This window comes from Ambystoma mexicanum, chromosome 3q, assembly GCF_040938575.1.
Source record: "Ambystoma mexicanum isolate Mex_15411 chromosome 3q, UKY_AmexF1_1, whole genome shotgun sequence".
In the NCBI taxonomy this organism is placed as follows: domain Eukaryota; kingdom Metazoa; phylum Chordata; class Amphibia; order Caudata; family Ambystomatidae; genus Ambystoma; species Ambystoma mexicanum.
Genome location: NC_090926.1, coordinates 1,167,506,464 through 1,167,529,884, shown reverse-complemented (window position 1 = coordinate 1,167,529,884; position 23,421 = coordinate 1,167,506,464). Strand labels below are relative to the sequence as shown.

General features: G+C 43.9%; 1 protein-coding gene across 3 annotated transcripts in view; it reads left to right on the top strand.

Annotated features, from left to right (window-relative positions):
* Positions 1-2,785: 2,785 nt before the first annotated feature.
* The window catches only part of EVI5L (ecotropic viral integration site 5 like), a 1,319,565-nt gene continuing 1,298,929 nt past the window's right edge, over positions 2,786-23,421 (top strand). For 2 of the 3 annotated variants that reach the window (XM_069604001.1, XM_069603999.1), the window contains exon 1: positions 2,786-2,912. The gene's annotated coding sequence lies outside the window, so the exon portion shown is untranslated. The remainder of the gene's footprint in view (positions 2,913-23,421) is intronic. The other variant, XM_069604000.1, reaches the window with a different exon arrangement.

Here is a 23,421-nt window from a genome sequence, read left to right as displayed (position 1 = left end):
CAGGCCAGGGGCTTGAGTGAAAACGCAGGAGCAGTGACAACAGAGCTGCTCCCGTAAACCGATGTGAGTTCAGCAAAGTGGTGACCAGGTGAAGAAGGAAGAAAGTCTCAGTTGAAGGAAGTCTGTGCAATAATCAACCTAACCCGAACGGCACGAGGGCGCAACTAGATAGTCCAAATATAATCCCCAAGGAATTCAGCAAAGCGTCCCCAAAGTGAAAATAGCCAATCCAAGTAGTGACCACCAAATCAGGAGAGCGTCCAATCGGTCACTTCGATGTGTAGAGCAATGTTTCTTGTGATGAGAGCAGCGTTGTTGTTAGATCCAGAAAAGGAGTGTTTTTGTGGGCTTGTGAAATACGTGAGGGTGAAGGGTTCAGAAAGCCAGTGGAGTTAGCAGCCAGTAGAGAGAAAAGAAACTTGAATAGAAGTCCAGTTCAGATTTTCCTAATGTTCTGAATTGCGTTGAACTTGAGGTTAGCAAATTCCAAGGCGTCACAACAAACAAGGGCAAGAGGGAAACAGTCCGTTTGGAAAGGCCATGAGTTTGTTTACCAAGGGAAAACTGCCGAGGGAAATGGCGCCAGGAGTCGTAGGGGAAAAACGTTCAAGAGTAATCCTTAAAGCATGAGCCGGGTCCAGGAAACACAGGAATCAGGATATCAATGAATCGGGCACTCGTACTAATTACTTAGTTTAGGAGCACCCGTTGCAGGGATACGCCGTACTAAATACTGGTATCATTTCCAGGACGCAAGACACGTTGCGTGCGCTTCACGTGACCGCGGGAAGAAGGAATGCTGGATAATGTAGTGCGGCGTATCCCACGAACTGAAAGCAGTCGCCAGGGCAGCTTCCACATGGAAATAGACGCCCCCGGACGTCTGTAAGCAGGAATGCTGGGCATGACACCTGGCGACCTGGATGACAGATCCCCGGGGACTAGCGGGTGAGACACCTTCAGGTTTCTCACATACCCTTCCCCTATGCAATGTAGCTGCATCTGTTCCACAAGGGAACAGAGAAAGGAAATCCATGATCCCTTGATCTTTGCCTTTTCGGTGCTCCACAGTGAAACAGTAGGGTTGCAGGTCTACGAACTATCGCATTACTCGAGGGTTAGAATCTTTCAGTTGGCTAATCCAAACTAGTGGAGAATGATCCGTGACGAGTGTGAAGTTCCTTCCTAGGAGTTTATTTACAAGGTTGGTAATTTCCTACTGGATGGCAAGGGCCTCTAATTCCAGCACGGAGTTATTTTTTTCACGTGGGAAGAGTTTGCTGCTAGTAAATTAGATATTTTCAATTTGTCGCAAATTTGTGACAAGACTGATCCTAGCCCTGTAAGGGAGGCATCCGTCTGTAATACAAACTCTTTCGAGAAATCTACTTCTTTTAGGATCGGGTTCTAGCACAGGGTTTGTTTTAGGTTGTTGTAACATACATCGTCCTTGTCAGTCCAATGATTTTACAGGGGTTTGGCGTTCTTTAATTTGTCTGTCAATTTAGCTGTCCTGTCCGAGAAGTTAGGGATAAACCCACAGCAATAACCAATTAACCCTAAGAATGCTCTGAGGCCTCTCTTAGTTTTAGGTGTTGGGGTATCTAGGACGTCCTTCCCTTTCTCGCGTTGAGGTTGGACACTAACATTCTCTATAAAGAAGTCGAGGTATTTCACGGGCGATTGGGCCAGCCTGCATTTGGATGGATTGTGAGTTAAGCCAGCTTCTATGAGGACTCTCATAATAATAGCCTGCAAGCTTGAAGAAAGCTCACTACTCAGCAGAACAAAATCCCGAAGCTTCCACCCAGCAAACCGGACATTATGTATTTTGTATAAAAACTGCCTTGATAAAGATCCCTGTTGGGTTGAAGCACGTGTAGGCACATCAGATGGTGATAAAACAAACACTCTAAACCTTTTTCCACCAAGATTGATCATTTGTCTCATTCCACATAAGCAGACCAACTTGCTTTAACTAGAAATAAAAAAAACACCCAGCGCCTAGGTATCTTTGGTTGCCACAAACGTATTCTCAAATTTCCTGAAAGGTCTTGCCAACATGACCCGTTCCATTAGGGCGATGTCTGTCCAGTCCTGGTTTTAACTTTGCATTCTGGTACTTATAGTCCACCAGGACTCGTCTAATGTCTCTCGAATTGAACGGATAATATTGACATGATGTATGCCAAATGTCTTTCTCTCGTCTCACAGGCTAGTCAGAGCAAAATCACATCCTCACCTGCTGGCAGACTCATTTTCGCTCCTGAAAGACTGACTCTCCATTGCCAGAATGTCAACCACTTGAACCAACAACATGCCTTTCTTGACAAACGGTTCCTTCCTCCCATGGCGAACGGACATGTCTCCTTACAGTCTAAACATTCCTTGTAATGACAAATTGAAGAGTCTGTACACTCGTTGCTTTTTTGAAGGCGGGACCACTGACAGTTTTTTGTGTATTGACTGGTAAAACTGCTCGTCATTGTGTTTTCCGTTTTTAATTGGCTTCCTAGACCGACTATCAACCATACCACTGGGCAAAGGCGGGGCTTTATTCTAAGGCCCGCCTTATTCTCCCGCAGACAACAGAACAGAAAAAAAAAATTTCTTCAGTCGTCAAACCAACCGCCACGCCTCGCACCGGTGTGAACAGCTCCAAGGAGTTTCCCACTCGCTACCTCGCCCGCCAATCTCTTGGAGAGAGGCGGGATTTGGATGTTGCCGCGTGGTGGAATAGGCTGTGGCGCACGTTGAGGTCATTCGGGGGGCGTGGCGTAGCCCTGTCAGTGAGGGACGCTTGGTTGGTGAGCGTCGGTGGATGGAGGCTGCGGGGCTCGAGTTGCATTGGCTCCCGGAAAGCGTCAGGGGCACCGGAGCCGTGCTATGGCGGCGGGGGACCGGAGCCTGAGGTAAGACATTCCCGGCATTCTTTGTAAGAGCTCTGGCATGTAATGGCACAAGGGGAGTGTTCTCGGGGTGGGAAGGGAAGGGCAGGTGGGTAGCAAGGTGGTAGTGGAGACATATCAGGCGTGTGCAGGGGGGCATATCAGGCAGATACAGGGGTGTATAAGACATGTACTGGGGAGACATGCGAGTGAGGCAGTCGATGGCATTATACCAGGGCGGTAGGTACTGGTGGCTTCCAGGCGTCTGCAGAGTGGAATATCGCTAGATGCATAAGGGGTACACAACAATGGAGTTAATTTGGAGCACACTGGGGGGGTACTCGCAGGTTTAGGTCTGAGGTAGTACCCAAAACATACATGAAGTTGGGGGGGGGGTCATCTGTGCCATGCCAGGGAAGTACTGGCAGTCAACGTTCCCGGGAGGTACTGGGCAACACACCAAGAAGGCCCTGCACATGCTAGATGTGGAGGGGGCATACCATGAATGCACTGCGCCTATACAATGTGTGTATTGGAGGTCACGACTGGGGCATACTGGCTGGCATTCAGTGGAGGCGCTGAGCTGCATGCCAATGGTGCGCTGAAGCCCCGGAGGTGTATGGTGGAGAGCTTTCCTGGGAGTCTACTGAGGGGGCACTGAAGGGCATAAAAAGGGCTGCACGAAGACCATCCCATTGAGGTACTGGAAAGCATACCTGAATGTGACGAACATATACTCGGTCTATAGGCACTCGGAGGCTGAGTGATGTGCCAGGATGATGCCAATCGCATGTCAGTTGTCATCACATCATGGAGGTATTCCGAGGCATGCCAGGCAGGCCATTGGAGAGTCCAGTGATGGCTGGTACTGGGAGAGCGTGCCAGATAGGCACAGGGGGTCCTGGTAGGCATGTCTGTGAATAACAGCGGGAGGAGGGGTCATTCCAGGGGTGTACTTGGGAGGGGCATTCCTTGTCACTACAAGCTGAAGCGTCTATTCGAGTAAGCGAACGTTTGAAGGCTATCGGACGGAAAGATGAAAGCTATCCATTAGCTGAACAGTTGTTGGACATACTTAAGAGAGAAGGGATGGACAGATTAAGTTGTATTTTCTTAAAGAAAATAATCATGAATGAAAGATGAGGGGATGGATACTGAACTAAAATGAGGCAAAGCGTATCTTTCACTTTGACGGTACCAAAGCAGGTTTTTATGTTAATGTGCACACATTTTAGGATGGATCGTTTGATGTATGTCTTAGCATAATGGATTTACATACACATTGTATTTCTTTTATTGACAATATATATAAGTGGCGGAAGCCAGCTTTTCAATTTAAGCAAAAGGTATTTCATGATTTTAGTGTTTGGTGTATAATTGTTCCGTTTTTAGTTTAGGAGCTATGCAGATGTATGACCGACATTTTTTTCTGAACTATTGTACTCTAAGCAATGGATAGAAGTCAAATGTTATGAGTTGGAGGAATGTAACAAACTAAGAAAATGTTCTTTATTGGAAAAGGCAAAGATAAATATAAAAGAAACTCGCTTTTTATTTTAACATTGAAGTATAAAATGACATTTTTCAGATTTGTTGTTAAAATTGGATAAAGATGGACCTCTCCCTCCCACCCTGCTCCAGAAATTGCACGCAAAAACCTAGCAAGGCTCTCCTACACAGATGATCGGATTATTTTGGATCATACAGAAGTAGGATTGCAACACTCTTTAATGTCTTGTGTGCTGCAATTGGAGAGCCCAGGATCTAGATATCAATATGAATACATCTTATGTGATGTGCTTTACATTAAAAAAGAACCTCCTGCCCACATATGGTTCGTATATAATAAGGCATTGTTGAAATAGGAGAAGTAAGCTATCTTGGTTCTTTGATTTGTGGTGGCAAATCGGATCGAGCAATCACCCAAAGTATAGAATCCAAAATACAGTTTTTGATGGCTCATATTAAGTGGTTTGATGGCGAGTATGGGGTCTTTCCATGTTACCACTCTGGATACAACAACATCAATTAAAGTTACAATTAAATTTCGCTATATGCATGTGTGATATTAGAACTTATGTAAAAATAACATTTGATACTAGTGAAGATTCTAAATTTCCTTTAAGTCTCCAGCTGAGCATAATGATATGAGATTGATTTCTAAGCACCGGAAAAATAATCAAACTCTGAGTGCCAATGAGGACCAAATGCCTCAAGTTACACTCCACCCACTGTATATCATTTGTGTTGGCGCCAGAGGTCAACTATTGCGTGAAGTTTACTTCAAAGATGATCCACCCCAATTCATGCAGCGGAAATAGTCGCGACTCACCCAAGCTATTTAGGACACAAATCATATCTCAGACCACTAGAGTTATGTATTTTCACCTGAACAGAAATTCTCTATGGCAACATGGAACACAAGAGGTTTCACACATTTATTGACATCAAAGGCCAATTTGTTAACTTATTACGACATCATAATGCTGCAAGAAACATGGATTACTTTGGAACCGATATGGCCAGACTACGAAATAACGTGGTTTCCGGCTCTAAGATAAGCAAAAGGTTGGCCGGCAGTGGGGCTATTAACAGCTGTTAAACTCGAATCAGGCATTCAACTTGAATCATGGGCGTCCCCTTACCTTGGGATTTAACTAACTAAACTGACAACAACTAATATACATTCTCCATTAAACCCTCAAGCAGCATTTTAAATATTTACTGGAATCCAGCAGCCACTGAAGATGACTCATTTTTAAAATTTACTGAACAAATGATACATCTTATTGCTCTTGATACCCAAAATCATATAACAATTGTGGTTGGTGACCTTAATATAAGATGCATACCTAATGATATGAAGCCTCTCTCCTTGCGAGCAAACCAAATTGACCTGTTTGATGAAGGCAAGAAATCTCTCTCTTAAATGGCACAGTGCCGGGAAATATTTCTCCGTCTCCAACCAGGCCAAGAGGATCGTCACAGGCTATTTTGGATTGTTTATATTTCCTCTCATGCAGTCAATAGAGTTGAAGCACTTGCTGTCATTCCTCCATCATCCAGTGACCACAATATCCTAGAGATCACATAGACTGTTCCCGCTCATCATGTTGGAGAATACTTCAAGGCCCACGCCTCTCTCAACCAAGGTAGAAACAGAATAAAATTGGCACTTTCCAAATTGGATTCATTTAAGGTCCATCCCACCTTCAATCATGTGATTCTGGGAAAATAGAGTATACAGACACATTTAATATAATCAGTGAAACCACTTCATAAAGTTCCAAAGGACTTATTGAAATTCCCAGACTCCAAATATGCAGCTATTATAATCTGAATCTGTGGCCCACAAAAATAGAAATAGTGGTTCGGTCAAAACCTTTGGGGAGTAACATGACTTGCAGGTTCTGCAATGTCACTGACCAAACAGAACAGTTAAAACATCTATTTGTAGAATGTCCACAATTGATGCCACTAAGGATAGAGTTCTTCCACAAACATTTAAGTCAATTTCTAACGCTAACTACAGATCAAATGTGGTCGAAAATCTTCAATGCAAACTATATATCTTTAAATATTGCCATTGTCAACTATCTTTTTACCTTAAAAATTAATTGTGACTCTAATGCTCGACTTTCATAAGTGTGCTTAGTCTATTTGATATTGTAGCATGGCATAGACCTTTACTTCAATTACTAAGTATCATTATTTTGTACCCTTGCACTTTCAGTGACAGATGACTCTTAACTAAAGCGTGACTAGAGTCTAACTTACAATCATATATGAAACCATATACTTGGAAGGTTGAATGAACCTATTATGTTATGTTATCCTAAACATTTGAATTTAAATAGTCTCTAAGAATTCGAGGCGGTTCTGAACATTTTATATTTTGTTCCATAGTTTTCTGTATTTTTATCCTTTTTTAAAAAAAAAAATGTGGAATAGTTTTGATCATGTGTTTTAAATGTTTACATCGTCTTAGTATTTCAACATGTGCATTTTATCCTCCGTGTTTTACCACATAGGATAATTCAACATAGTCCACCTGTTAGACATCATATTTATAATTTTAAGTGCCTATGTTATCAAACATCATGTGCTTGTACTTTCACTGTATTTGAAAAAGTTGTGATTAGCAACTAAAACAAATAAAGTAAAAAAAAAAATAGAATACATTTGATACTATATATGCAGTCTTCCAGGCAACAGAACACTCCATGTACAATATGTCTCTATTTCCTTTTAATAAATACATAGGCGTTAACATTTTTTTAACACATGGTAAATCTGATTGAATTGGCCACTTGTGGAAGAACTGTTGCAGAAGAAACGCTAAAACGCCTATATATTTAATATGATGTATTACAAGATGTGTTTTTAACTATTTTGTTAATAAGTAACATTTTCTAAATATGAATTTTGGACTAGATTAATGACAGATTTTGCTTTTAATGGCAATTGTAGATTTCAGGAACAGAATTATGAAATTGATTTCAAATATTTGCTGGTATTTTATGTACTGTGAAGTTTTATTCAAACCAATTCACATCAATTATAGGGTTTTGGGGTACAAGGGTCTCTGCATAAGTGTACGTGGGCCATGGATGACACTAAATTATGTTTTTGTGGACATATCCAGGTTGTACCTGTGGTACGGGAGTTCCAGTGAATCTGTTAAAATAGGACAGAGTGCTGCTTTGCCCTGTGCACTCTGCTTGTTCAGTGTGGGAGCATCCGCACGTGTTATATTGTTGGTGCAAAGAGAAGGCCTACATCTTATTATCTGTACCCTGTATGTTGGTTGAAGAGAAATCAAGATGACCACGAAGCAGCATCAATAAATCACTAGTTCACCTGGTCCATGAATAATATGCAGACCTGGAAAAAGATTTTTGGGCCTGGTTGTATTTGAGTGTTATTGGCAGTACTTGGGGACCCATAGTTGTCCATTGAACTAGGTGGGAATAACAGGAGTGACAAAATACTTCTAAGGATATGAGCTAGAACAAGCTATTTAGAAATGTCTGCAACCTGAGGGATTGTAAAATATCTGGAGTAAAGAGAATCCCAACAGTCTTTACAGTAGTTGTTACTGATGCGTAATCTTTACCTCCTCTGCAAAATCAAACCCTTAATCATCACCTTTTTAGTCTTGTGAATTGTGATCCATTCACTGGTCTTCTCTCAAATTGATGTTGTCAATGCTCCGCTCATGTGTCCTAATGCAGTACTCGTTCTTCCACACCCCACTTTTCTCCCCCAGACACCTTGACCACTTTCCACTAGGATGAGGCCTGACTTATCACAGGACAACCCGTTTTCATTATCGCCACCCCTAAAGAATTACTGTCGTCCCCTCCAAGCCAGCATTATCTTAGATGGCTTGCATCACCTGCAATTCTATGTCATCTAAAGGACCAGCTTATCTTACATTAAACACTCCAGTTCGAGAGGCCAGCACGCAGTTCAAAGCCCCAATATTGCCAGAATGGCATTAAACACATGTAAAAAACAGCAGACTAGAAAACCTGCCTTCTTCGGCTTTCCAACTAGCCACACAATTCGTTTATTTGTGGACGTCAACTGGTCACCTCTCCTACACTTCAAAAAGGTCCTGGCTCTTCAAAAGGCAGCAGTCAAGAAGTGTTTTTAGAGTCTAATTTTTTTTCCTGTGACCTGTCCCCTTCTTGTAGTTCCAGTCTTACTCCCAATTTCACTATTGAATGATTCTTTCTCCTTCCCACTATCACCATGTATACATGCCTATTTCCTGACAGATAGGTTCATGCTGTAGAAATCCCAATTCCTGCATGCATCCCACAGGGTTTGAGCTCAGAAGCTGAAAGGGTAGTTTCTGATGGACCTCCGTAACCATGAGCTGTGGGGAAGAGGGAGTAGCACATGTATCAAAAAGTAGTTTGTTTATTCTCTAGATTACGGTCTTATCTTGACATTTTGTAGGAGATCACCAACATCCTGATCGAGATAGGCACGTATCATGCGATTCTGTCTTCCACTTCCTGTTCTTTAGGAGCTTGCAGTAATTCGTTCAGCTATCCCACTACTTTGTTTCTTTTATACACAATGCCTATATCGGGGTCTTTTTTATTATTATACCTCCTGGAAGCAACAGAGCACTTTACAATCTTAAGGGTAAGAACATTGTGAGGAAACCTGAGAAAAGGGGAACGAGGAGCTATCTCGGGAGGACAGGCCATTGGCAGTAAAAGATCTACAAGCAACCAACGGAGGAAACGGTGAGAAGCAGATCACCAAGTCTCGGGTAGTGTGTGTAGTGGAGGCTGTGTGGACCTACTTGTTAGGAAGAAGCCATTCTCTAAAGAGGAAGATCTTGTGCTCTTTCTTGAATTGTAGAAGCAATGGGGCATTATTTCCTTACTGCACCGTCGAAGTTTCATTCAGCACATGTCCTTACTTCCGGTGGATCGCAAGCCTCCAGAGATGCTGAGTTTCTTGGTGAGGTAGCTCGAGGATTTCAGGGTGACATCCATGTAGATGATCCATCACTATTTTGAAGATAATACAGGTTTGCGAGATGAGGTGGAGCCATTGAAGTTCGAAAGTTCAATGTCGGTCTGGGCAGTGCTCCAGATAAAATTTAGAAGTGGGAGTATATATATATTTTACTTTTTTAAAAAAAAAATTTTTTTTTATTTTTTTGAAAAAGTTGGAGTAAAGTGGTTTTTAAAATCCTCTTTTTTTAGGGATTAATAAGTTAAATTCCCAATGGGAGTATTTCATAAGCGAGTAAAAATAAGTTCTAACTGGAAAACAAATGTTTTTGTAATTATTCCTCTGCACCTATTTATTCATACACATTATAATATACATGTTTACTTCTTGCAATCATGCAGCAATACCAGTAGTTTCCTCCTGTTATAATATGTGCGCTACTGTTCCAAATATATACATGGAGCTGTGTGGGTGAAAGCAGGGGCAGAGTGTGTGTGTGTCTTATTTTTGGTTCGGAGTATTTTTACTGCCTATTTTTATTTTTGTGGAGTATTAGCCAATTTTTAGGTAGTTAAAGTGACCGATATACACCCCTTATCTGTATGGTTGGGTCTGGGTGATGTAGTTGAACTTGTGCAGCCTGCATGCTGGACACATCCCACGAGTGCCAGGGTAGTCGCTCGAAGCCCTTCCAGATGGGCATTGCCACCGTCCAGGCGGGGTGGACCAAGGCATGGACAGCGGATCTGAAGTTGTTTTGTGGGATGAAGACTTGGTTTTCTGCAGAAAAGAAAGTTGGTACCAAGCAGTTCAAGGCATACATTAGTTTTCAAAAACTGATTAGCAGAGATTGCTAATTAAAATGTTCTTGATTAGCAAACAAACCCATTTGATGAGCAATGTTGTACTAATATTTTTGTCGCCAGCGTTATTTGTATCCAAGACATAAAATGGGCAATAATACTGCAGTTTTGTTCACCGCTGGAGTAGGACATTAGTGAGATGAGTCGGGCCTAGAAAATGTTTTGAAATTCCTCTAAACCTGTAGGTTGAGTAACTTAGTTTACCTACTCGACCTAAGAGAAATGCACTTGACACATGATAGAAAATGTTAACATGCTTCCTGTAAAATGGTGCATGTCACCACAAACCTACTTTGCTTGCCACACAGTGGCAACCCAGGTGACAGCCATGCACAGTGAAACTTGTATTTGACATTTACTGCAAAATAAATCTGTTTAAAAAAAAAACCCCTGCAAATGGTACTCGCCCTTCATAAAATCTACTGGAGACTGTGAGTGGGCGAACACACTTTGCTAGCCCTGGATGAGTGTCTGTAAAAGGTTAGCTGCATGAATGGACACAAATAGATATGAACAAAAGACTCAAACAGTTTAGCCAGCTCTCTCCCGCAGGTGCTAAAATATAATGCAATCATAATCCGAGCAAAGCTATCTAAAGGTATGGTGTAGCAGTAGATCTGTAGATGCACAGTTGGGATTGAACAATTGATCACTACTTGGTGTAAACATCTGGCTAGCTTTGTGTATACATTATGTCAGAGGAAAGAAAGTAAGACTAGGCAGAGTAGATGGCATTGCAGGCAGAGAACTGGACCAATTAGGTGGAATAGTTTGCGGGCATCTCACTTTTAGGGTAGCTGGCATCAACTCGTGGGTTGAGCACCAGTTGGACAGGTGTATGCAACCAGCAGGTCAAAGAACCAGGTTTGCCATCAAAAACATTTGGCTGTGTGATCATGTACATTTTCAAAGTGTTTGGTCTGCAATATGATGCAGCTTGTCCAACAAAATGAAATATAGTTAACACTATGAAATGTAGATAGACTAAACTTTACTGTAAAGTATGGAAACAATACAGTGTCTTACAGTTGCAATACTGTAATTATGTATTATGTAAACTCAAAACTTTAGGAATGGAATTGCATGACTGGCTTTAAAAGAAATAAAGTTAACACATACTTGTCCTAGCGAGACAGGATATAGTTGGCTTAATAAAAGCGTCACCCTGATTACTTCTGGTTTCCAATTATTTGAAAAATAAACCTAAAGGCTTGACTAGCACTCCCACACAGGCCTTGGTCACTTACGAGTGGAAGAGATAACTGCTACATCTGCTCGCTATTAGCCCCTTTGAACATGTAGTGAACAGAGCAAATACGGCAGAGTGAGCCCTGAGGGCAAGAGGAATGCAGAGCGAGCTCTGCTTTCATTTAACACAGTAACTTAAATAGCTAGCTTTGCTCCACATGTGTCAATTTCATTCGCAAACCTACCAAATTGCCCTGCAAATTGCTATGCAACACTGCTTATTTTATGCCTTGTAGTTTGCCTAGAAGGTGAGGTGTCCGTCGATGTGGATCCCAAGGCACTTGGCACAGGTGTCCAGCTGGGGTGTGATGCCCTCGAGGTTCATAGCACAGTGGCAGGCCTGGATGTCCGGGTGTTCTGTGTTAGTCCGCAGTAGGAATTCAGTCTTCAAGGGGTTAAGCTTCAGTCAGGTAAGCACTGGACTTGCAAGACTGGATGAATGTTATGCAGGCTTCCGGGCTGTGAATGTCTTTGATGAAGGCTATCTTCAGGTAGATCTGCTTTCTAATAGAGAGGAGATTTAATAACGTGTTGTTTTCCTTGAGATATGTGCCCCAAATTATGACACAAGCTGATTTGGGGATATGATGATTAAAATAATGAAGCTTTGAATGTAATTTTACTATCGTATGGAGATCTTTATGGGCACATGAGTAGGTTTTTTGACAATTGGCAACAAACACCCCCTCACTATACACTTTAACTGTATATGATGGTTTGCTGCACATGAACTGCATAGTGTATTTTAGTCTTGGAGTTGAAAGTAGAATCAGTGCCGTCTATATGACCATGACTTCTGTTTGATTCAGGAACTGAGCCCTGAATTACCAATCCATATTCTATCTGTGGGTACCAAAACAATTGCCTAGGAATTCTATACTGTATTAAGTTTATTCGCAAGACCAAGTTTCATACAATTTACAATAAAATAACAATATATAATCGCCATACAAAACAAAATGTAATCTGTTAAACCTCGAGTTCACGCTTGTTAGATTTTCATTAAACTCAAACCATATTAGAAATAAAATTTATATGTGAATAAGACAATTAGTCACAAAGGCAGAGTGAAGGGAAATAGTACACAATACGCTGGCAATTCACTTAACTTCACTCCGTGTTTAGCAACTTAGTTCTAATACTCGTATATTTAAGAAACCCTAACAGTTAGTGGCCATGTGATCTGAGATGTGTTGGCTTGCAGCAAAAAAAAAACAGGGCTGGTCTGAATTGTCTGAAATTCAAAGGTTTAAGAAGTTGGATTTAGAAATTCTGGGGGGTATCTTAAAGGCTGGACAGAAAATGAAGAATAGATATGGTAAGTTCTCTGTCAACCTTGCAAATCCTACAGATGTAATTAGATAGAACAATATATATTTGCACCCAGGGAAGGGCCATCAGCCAAACGGGTGGATGGAACAGCGGGCGAGAATAGACATTCTCTAACAGCTGCTTCCAGCCACCCATTCCCCCGGTGGTGCTGTTTTTGTTTTTGTATTTATTTATTTTATTTGATGTGGAGAGACAACAGGGAGCCTCTCCGTGTTGCCTCCCCACCATAATGCTCCAGTCCATTTCTCCACTCCCTTCCCCCGTCCCCACTTACCCACAGGATCCGAGCTTTGTGCTCCTGTTCCCGGTGCTCCTCGCATCTCTTGGCTGCTGCCATAGATATGGAAAGGGGGCCAGTAGCTGGCCCCCTTTCCATATGGTGGCAGCCATCTTTTTTTTCTTGAGATCGGCTGCGCATTCAGCCCTTGGTGAAGAAATTAGAAAGCCTGGGGTGCGAATGGCGTTCATGCCCGCTGTGGGGGTTGAACATGGCATTTGACGGACCACAGCCTGAGGCGAAGGTCTCTCTTTGCTCGGGCCTATAATGGCTCATGCTGGCGGGCCGTTAAAGGTTGTGCCCGGCCCCCACAGTGGGCGTGAAAGCCATATAATGCGTTCCCTATGTCAACTTTGCAAATTCTTCAGATGTAATTAGACACGATTATTCCCCTTCCCCATTCAGATACGGCCATATCATAAGGCTGAAGTAGTTCTCTGCCACTCCGCTGCTGCCTCCATCCATAATGTGACCCCCCCTTGCCTCCCCAGAGCACCAAGAAGCCATGGAGAAATCCTGAGAAGCTCGAATAAAATGGCCTCCATAGAGCAGAGCAACCTCCACTGTGCTGCTCGTACCCCGTTCAAGCAAGCTGATTGGCGTGCATTGGAACAAATGGAAGAAGCTCTCCCAAGCCGGAAGGTGACGCCGGCCACATCCGAAGGCAGTAACATAAGGTTGTAGAGGCTCTCGGCCGCTCTGCTGCTTCCTGATGCGACCAATGGAATCACTGACTACCTTCAACCAGGTCGCTGCATGCTCGCACAAAGGTAAGCCTGATGTAAACTGTCCTAGAGCTGGCTTGAATATTGTTCCTACACCCCGTAGCATCCGACTTCAATGTGCAGAAAATCCCCCTCCCGATTCCCACCTTCTTCCTCAAACCTGCTGGGTTCAGCACCAATCCTTCCTGACCACGACACTGCCTCACTGAACTCCACAATGCCACCCTGCTCTTGTAGCGACTCGCTCAAACTGAGTACCAAGGCTGCTGTTGCTGCTTACATAGTAGCCAGCAAGGATAAACCAACACTCTCCTTCAGCAAATCTGCCCACGCTAGCAGGCACTGTGACCCCATGCCACACTGCCAGAGCACTCCTCCAGCATCAAGCGATCCTATCGAGACCCATGCCCCCCCCCCACTGAGGGTTCCCTCAGTTAACCGCCATGCACCTTTGCGACCCCCCCCGTCATACTCGCAGACTGAAGCGAACATATCCCCTTCCATCACGACGCCCATACCACCACAGCAGACATGCACTAATGCCCAACCTTCCAGGCACACAGTCTGTATAGTATCGGACAGCAGCTTACAGGCATGTAACCTGCAAAACCTGGCATCCCCCGCTCCAACTATGTGCACGTAGGCACCCCAGCACCCTTAGCTAACAAGACTCTATCACTGCACTTAAACATACCACACTGGAAACCCAGACAGAGCACACCTCTACCCCAACCACAGCTTGGGCAAGAAACGGCAGGCTCTACACTAGGACAACCAGAATGCCCCCTCATTGCCTCCCACCAACCTAAGCACCAGTCGCACTTTATCCACACAACCATGATGGTTAGACTCAAGCACTTCACTCAGACCCGTGGCCAAATCAAAGATTCAAAACACACCACACAGCCGCCCAAAGACTCACGCTGAAGCCGCTTTACATACAGCCCATCACTAATGTTCCCATCAATGCGCAACCCACAAATCCCCTAAGAGCACTCAACCCCTTTTGGGATTGTACAGGCTCACACACCACCCCTGTTACCACTGACAGCCTCACTCCCTGCTCCACTGTGGTGTCTAGCACCTCTGCTATATGCCCAAACCCCTCAAAAAGCAGCCCTCATAATGTGAGCTCTCTCACAGCCCATGCCCTGGACATAAATGACCTGATCAGATTCCAAGACCTTGACCTGCTCGCCATTACAGAAACTTGGCGTCCTCAAACCTCTGGCCTTGCCTTATCCCTAGCACTGCACGATGGCTTTACCATCCATAGAAGTGGCCGTATTGACTGCAGAGGCGGAGGTGTCGCTCTCATCTTTAAAGACTCCCTACAATTTTAAACTTGCCAACATCTTCATGGAAGGAAATTCCGAACTCCTCTTGGTTAAACTATCATTGTCCCCATCAGTATCCATATAATGTACCTCCCACCAAGTCCAACCTCTTCCTTTGAAGAGAACCTCATTAGAACCATGTGGGAAAACGTCGAACCATCCTTCTAGGGGATCTTAACCTCTGCCTTCACGACCACATCGCCACAGCAGTCGCTAACTCCCTATCTGGCCTAGGTTTGATACACTGCGTGACAGCCCCAACCCTTAACAAGGGAAGAGCATGAGATTGGAGATCACTATGTTAACTAACACCCACCGCCCTTGGTCCGATCACCACATTCTGACTTTCTCCACCCCCCCCCACCAGACGTCAATCGCCAGCCCCTGTGGCAATGCCAGCCACCTGGTCCTGTAGTGTCAGGAAATTAACCAAGGACACAATCTCACCTCTACTTGCCCCATTCGAACTAGAGTACCTAGACTCTACAGACCCAAGTATCCTTGTGGACATTTACAAAGACACTCTAACCAATGCCCGAACCAGGTCGCCCAACTAGCTCCACGAAGGGCCAAACCGGCGTGTCTGGAGGGTTTTAGAAGCCTAAAACCCTCCAGACACGCCAACTCCTGGTTTACCCCAGACCTTCAGGCCCTATGGGGGAGGGGGGCGCATGGCGGAAGCCATCTGAAGAAAAGCCCCAACCGATTCCACCGAACTCGCCTTTAATATGCTGGCGAGAGAATATAAACAGGCCATTGTGGCAACTATATCCGCTGCTTACAACTCAAGAATAACTAATGCCAGTTCAAACTCCCAAGAGATCTTCAAAACAGCCCTTTCTCAACCATCACGAAAGCTAAGTGGTGTTCAAACATCCAAAACGCTATGCGGTTGAACCAAACTTCCCTAGAAAAGAAAATAGCCACAAAACAAACTACTCTTTAATGACCAGATCACACCTTTGCCCCCTACCGCAGAAGTTCCAATTTCCCTCCTTTTCAATTCACGGAAGTCGAAACCTCCAACTTTTTAGAAGCCTAAAACCCTCCAGATGTAATGGGGTTATCTGCCCAGCTAATATCACCAAAGACTGCTGAGAAACCCTAGTCCTGTTCATCATAAGATTCATAAATGCCTCCTTCTCGTCGAACCTAGTCCCAGCCAGCCCAGAAGAATCTTGGGTCCTCCATTACTAACAAATAAAAACCACCCTCTACCCGTCCGCTCTCAACAACTACCGCCCCATCACCACAGTCCCCTTCCTACTCAAAATCCTGGATAGGGCTGCCTTTATCCAAATACAACCTTTCCTAGAAACAACCACGTCCTGGGAAAGCGCCAGTCAGGCTACCGACCTGAACATGGAATGGAATATGCTCAATTAAATCTGAAAAACCAGCTTGACCGCTTCAAAGATGAGGGAAACCAGCCCTCCTCATGCTTACCATGCTTCTCGACCTATCTGCTGCCTTTTTTCTTCGTGAACCATAAAACATTATGCCACCACCTCACAACAGCTGCCAATTTCTCCCTGGAAGCCACGATTTGGGTGGCCTCCTTCCTGGAAGGTAATCCATGAGTCTTCTCCGATGTATCATTTGCCCGACTATCCCCATCCCATGCAGCATCCCTCAAGACTCTTGCGTCTCCCCCTCCCTGCTTAACATATTTACCAAACCCTTTTTTGACCTGGCCGACATCGGCATATCCTACAACAACTATGCTGATGACACCTAATTCCTCCTCCCCACGCCCCTCTGGCATCTACGAGTCTCAGAACATTAACAAAATGTACTCAAACATCCAAGCCTGGATGGCTATGAACCACTTATGCCTTAAGGACGATAAGACGGAGATCCTGTTGGTGGGATCACTGATGACATTGAAGCAGCTAACCGCCCCTTATCCCTCCCACCCCCCAAATTACGGTTTCCGCATCAGTGAGAATGCTTGGCGTTCATTTGGATGCTTCCCTATAGATGACTAGACAAGCGAATGCAATCGCCTCGGCAACCGCCTACACGGCCAAACTTATCAATGCTGCCAGGCAGTATCTCACTTCCACCAGCTGCCTCACTATCTCCCGAGCGACCACTGGTGCAAGACTTGATTACTGCAATGCCCTTTTTGCTGGGACCTCCAAACCGAACATTAACAAATTGAAGATAATCCCAAATAGTGCACTATGCCCAGCACTCAACATCTCGAAAACGAGAGCACATCTCCACAGCAAGAATGTAGGCCCACTGGCTTCCAATTTGCAAACGAATCCTGTTCAAAACCCTCTCCATCACCCACAAATGTCTCCTATACTGCCCCAGAATACCTGTCGCAAATAATTGTGAGATCAAATGCCACCAGACCGGTAAATCAGTCCACGCACATTGCCTAGCACCACTGAAATTCAAAAGAGCCAGAGGAGGTGACTCTAGCTTCCCCACAGTGCCAGCAAACCTTTGGAACTCTCGCCCTCCGGCTCTAAGAGCAATGGATTCATACTGGTCCTTCCGAAGGCCCTAAAAATGTGGCTTTTTGCCTAATCTCTTTGTTTCTCATTACACCCTGGCCCTCTCTTGCCAGCTGTGGTTAGAACATGCCTCTGTTCCTATCAGCACTCTAATGCATCTCTGTAAGTTTCCTTATCTGTGTGTAACTTGTTTTTGCAAGAGCACCCTTATGCCCTCTGGCTTAGGCGCTTTATAAATTAAAATTAAAAAAATGAATAAACCTGTCTCGGGTAATGGGACGATATATATTTTCTTACCTTGGGGCATGTCAAATAACCCGCCATCTGCCCCTCTGAGAAAATTACATACCTCCTATTGGCATATTCTGTACGGATTCAGAGCAGTCAGTTTAAAATGACGGGAATAGAAGGTATATTGAGATGATTAATAATACTGGCATGATTGCTTTACCCAAAAGATGTATAATTGATTGATTGTTTGATGCCACTATGATCAAATGCGTGGATATAGTCATCGGTTGCTTGTCGCTCCTAACTCCACAGGAGAGCCAGGAAGTTTGAGTGCCTTCAGTGGGGTCCGGCGGGACCCCAATATCCCTGATTAAAGTACTCCTCATGCATTGCAAAGAGATTGTTTGATCATTTGTTGTTGTGGTTAACAATGGCCAATGTGCGTTTATAAAGTCACTGAATAACCCATGATGATTAGCAACTTTTCGAAGTATTAGATGTTGTGGGTTAAGATATGTTGTTAATAATTGCCTCTTAACTCCATATTGTATCGATGTGTTTGCGGACCCTGCTCAGCTCTGAATTTTACCTATAATTTGTTTCTGAAAACATGAATATCTAGTGGCCCCAAAACCACAGTACTTCATTTTTGATTTCCAGCTTATTCTGTACATCTCACTGCCCTCTGTGCTTTGACTGTACAACCACTTGTTATTGTGATGAGATCTAAACACTTTAGCAAGATTATATGAAATCCCATCAGTGACAATAGCCTACTGTCCACTTTGTAATCACGCTCTGATAGATGAAGATTTGGCATCTCCTAATTATGGAGGATTAGCTCAAACTGGATTGTTTGTTCTGCGCTTGATGATTGATTATGCCATCTCAGTTTTGTTCGTTTGGTCACTTTTTAACTCTATTCTGTGATAGTGTTGAGGAACTATTGACCCTCTAAAAGCAAAATGTTGTTTGTTAGAAACACGTGGAACCTTCAGTGGGACTTTAGGTGTGATGGTTTCGTTCTCAATTCCGTGTAGAAAGGCATTACTTAAATCACTGATACAATTTAGTGTAGTCCATTGTATTTTATGATCCGCTAGTATTTGTCCTTAAAGACACACTTGAAACGGCTATGGGGATTTTCCAACTTGCTCATTTGGGCTAATAAAATAACTAGAATTAAGATGGGCTCTCAACTGACTTTTATCCCAAGGACTCAGTGTTTGCCTTGCCAAAAAAGTTTAGCCATCAACTCCAAGCCAACGTAAGCACCATGTTAAGTCCTTTGAAAAATCTGGACCGCTATCATTGAAAACAAAATTGGATTTCCCACACTATTTCGATGCCTCCGTGATCTGGAATGCCCTGTGCACTCTTTATTGTAGTGCTGACTCATTGGTCTAAAAAAATATTGTCAGCAGTTTTGCATGACTTGGTCCATCATTAACACTAACAGTTAAATGTAAAAACGGATTCTGCTCATTAACTGGAGCGCTTAGTTATGCAGCTTTCTGGAAGAACCTTTGCTCTTCTATTAAACAATGTTAATGGAAAACTTCATTTCGGCTGCACTGAGACTATACTTTCATTTTCTCTGTCTGTTTATTAAAAAAAAAAATGTATTTTATTAACTAAGCAAGTAGCTCATTTGTCCCACCGTTGTAACTTACTAAGAACACCTGTGGAGAAAAACATGTTTGCAGAACTATTGATCTTGTGTTTGTCTACCTTGTATCTTAACTAGTCCACTTTGTTCAAGGGTGTTTTACTTCAGTACTTGGGCAATAAGAATCTGGCGGGTGGCCCACCCTAGCTATGGGAGGTCCAACCTCGCTAGTAGCGACCATAAAATGCCAAAACAAATCTGTTAAACACTGCAAACAAATCACACTAATGGCTGTATTTTCCGCTTACAGGTGCTATTGTAGTTTTTAGTTTGGGCTCTTAGGTGGTACATTTGCATTGTTTTTAAGCTGAAACTTTTGCATTGGAGTACAAATAGGTGGGCTATGGGATGTGAGTAGGGGCAGACAGCCTTTTGGTGTATTTACCCACCCATTGACCACCCATGGCAATGTTAATCCCTGCATTAATTCCCACCCACTATCTTCCCCTACCTGCCCAAATCTCACTCTCCTGGGATCTCTTTGATCTTGACATATCAAGTAGGAACTTCTAGATATGCTGTGTAAAGCTTGTCAGTGTTATTTCTAAGCAGTCCTGAGAACTAATATCTTTATTACTGCTGTAAATGGATCCTTAGTGCAATAAAACAAAATGCCAGCCACTTGATTTGTGAGCAGTATGACTCCTCACATCTGTTCCTTACCCCGAGGTCCAGTTGATAAATGGCATTGGAAAAACCAGCCATTTTGCGTCTACAAAGGTATTAGGTAGGCATTTGACGGGCAGTGACATTATATGTCCAGGTACTTCCATCAGTTTCCAGATGGTATTTTCCAGATGCTATCTTCTTTCCAGGTTGTACCATGAGTGCATTGTAAATGTCTAACCCATGTCTACACAAAAGCCAAAAGAGTTGGCTTTGCCAATGCGTATTTCCTAGTTGAGTGTTAGTAAGGTTTGCGGGGGGCGCTGTGTCCTGAGCAGGCTGATTTTGCTGTGTGCCCTCCAGTGGCTGCTAATTTCGCTTAATGTAATAGCAGTAACTCTGGTTCATGTCTGCTGTTGGAAATGATTCAATTTCTGGTTGCTATGACTCTGGAAACTGTACGCATTATCTTTATGGATGGCCTGGTGTTTGTGGTCATTCAGAATAAAGAGCATAAAGAAGTGTAACTGTTAAATTGGCATAATTGGGCAATTAAGTGTTATTTGGTCTTTGCTCTTGACAATGGAATGTGATTATTTAGCACAAGGCGCTGGGTCAGACCATGTACGGAAAGCACCCTTGCTATTTGCAGGTCTTCTACAATAGCCGCACTGAGATTTAATGTTTTGTACAGGCAATTCTTGTTCACTTTGCACAAGAAAAGGCACATTACGCATATTTCGGCTTAATCTAGTATGTTGTTATGCATGCCCACATGGGAACTTTGGGCTCTGCAGTGGGGACCTTCTCTTTTTGGATGCCATATAAGCCGCATTTGTATTCCTTACATCCCACATTATAACCAAAAATGCGACTTAAAACAACATATCACAAATAACAATACATCTCCTAATACTGACAGGTGAACCAGGCGGACCCACCCTTTGCCCTTCAAGGCGGCGCATGTTGGTGAGGCCCTATCCCGTCCCCACCATGCCCTGCTCTGTGTGGCGGAGGGCGATCCCAGCTGGCTGACCTTAGTGCCCAACTTGCCTATTGAGCCCACCCCCAGACCCCCTTTCTCTGCCAGGACCCCCCAGTAGCTGTCCATGAATTCCGCAGTGGGGCGTACTGCGCCCTCTCCTTCTAATTCCAGCTCCGGAGTCTCCCAGAATGGGATTCTAATGTCTCTGTGGTCCTGCCCTACCTGTGTACGGCAATTTCTAAACCAACTTTGTTAAAATGGATAATTGTAGCAATATCTGAATGCTACAGATTAGCGGGAAAGGATCCCTGGAGGGTCTTAGAGCTCCTTCGACCAGGGACATGGCTACCTCCTCTGCATTACAGAGGGGTGTCCCAATTAAAGCTATTTGTGCGGCAGCCACATGGTCGTTCGTACGCACTTTTACCAAACACTGTAATCTGGACTCTTCCTCAAGCCAGGAAGGTTAATTTGGAAAGGCAGTGCTACATTCTGTGCACACAGGCCTATGAAGGAACTCCTAAATTATCATGAGTCTGAAAATAATTCGGATTTCCCCCCTCCAGGAATACATCCACTGCTTTGGGAGTTTATCATAAGATGAGGAATACGTGGGAGTACGAAACCCATTCGAAGAATAAGTAATTTACCCATGGTAACGTTCTTTCGACTGGATGTTCCTCCCACCTATTCCTCATCACCCCTCCCAGCCTGCCCCGCAGTTGTTTTTTCATTGTGATTGCAGTCTTCACTCTTTCAGGAGTAGTAACTGTTTGGTATACACGCTTTAAAAACGGAACTGAAGTCAACGGTCGCTGTGCGTACTTTATACCATCGAGACAGAGACCTCTGAGGGACTTCGAGTCGATAGGTATCGATGCGCAGCACCCTCTGCTGGAAAACATTTCCGAAGCAGCTGGATATGGAAATATTATAAGGTGCGAAATACGTGGGAGGAGCGACTCGCACAGTCCGTAGGTGTATGGTTCAGACGTGAAGGGGAGAGTTAACTGCTTCTAACATTGAAGCTCCACCAGAACAGTCTCCGATGCCACCCATACAAGTTTGCTCCTCTCCCAAAATGTAAAGGATTCCCCCAAACCCTGTGCCCCGAACATTTAGCCCAGTTGCACCCTGAGTTACTATAATAAACAAATGAAACGTGCGTGCCAGCAATGCCGTCTGGAGGCACTTGCAAATGTTTCCGCTGCAAAGGTATATATATATATTTTTTTTTTTCCTTGCTCATTTCTTGAGTAATAGTAGCAGCCAGTAGCCATTACACATCTCCCCTCACCCCCCGCCACCCGCGTTTTGAGTAAACATATTGTTGCTGAGCCATATCTGATTTTATTTTCTATTAAAAGCAGTCTGTGTACTCATTTTTGGAAGAGCCTCGTGCCTCTCTGTACATCCTTTGGGCCCTCTTACTGGGTCCAGCCCCACAGTTCGAAGACCACTGCGTTACACGGATGTCATTCAGACATGGGACTCTATTATTGGGTGGCTCCGTTAGGTTACAGTTAATTTAGCCGAACCATAACTTCTATTTTAAGCTTCTACTCATTGCTGCACTGCTATAGCATATAAAGCTCTCTAGTCTCTGCCCCTCTCCATGGAGATGAAATGCAATGCATGAGTTGGGTTGTGCGGATAGAGAATGGATTAATGAGCGATTGTGTAGCCAGTTGCTTTGTCGTGTGGGTGCATGTGAGGATTGGCAAATCCAGGTGAATGGATGTGATTGTGAATGGGTGCAATTGTGTGTATGCATGGGTACGTGAGTGTGATTGGATGGACGAATGTGATTGAATCAGTGTAATTGTGTGTTTCCATAGACCTCCGTCTATGCCTACATTTACTACCACGTTCCCCCCCCCCCCTTTATTTATTTTTTCTTCGTTCAGCACTGTACTTACTCAATGAGAACAATTTCCCAAAATATCCTTTTTCATTATCCCCTTATTATGGCTGCCTTTTTCAAGTCCAGTATGTGGTAGGGTTACTCTAGGATTAGGACTATTTCTGGATGCCTTTTTCCGATCATTTGGCTCTGGGGAAAGGAGTTCTGGTTTTTGCCCTTTTTGTGTTTAAGGGTGGACTGGACCCTGTCTTGCTCATTTTGTCCAGAGGAAGAGCCTATGGCTTCCTTGAAATCTTGTTGAGCGACCTGGATGTGTGCCTATCCATGGCACCAGTGGTTCTGCACCTCTCTGCTTCATCTCTGCGAGGTGTCCTTCATGCTCCCTGCTCTCGCCTCCTTCGGGGAAGGAGTCGTGGTTGCTTGTGACTCTCCAGGGGATGTCCACTGC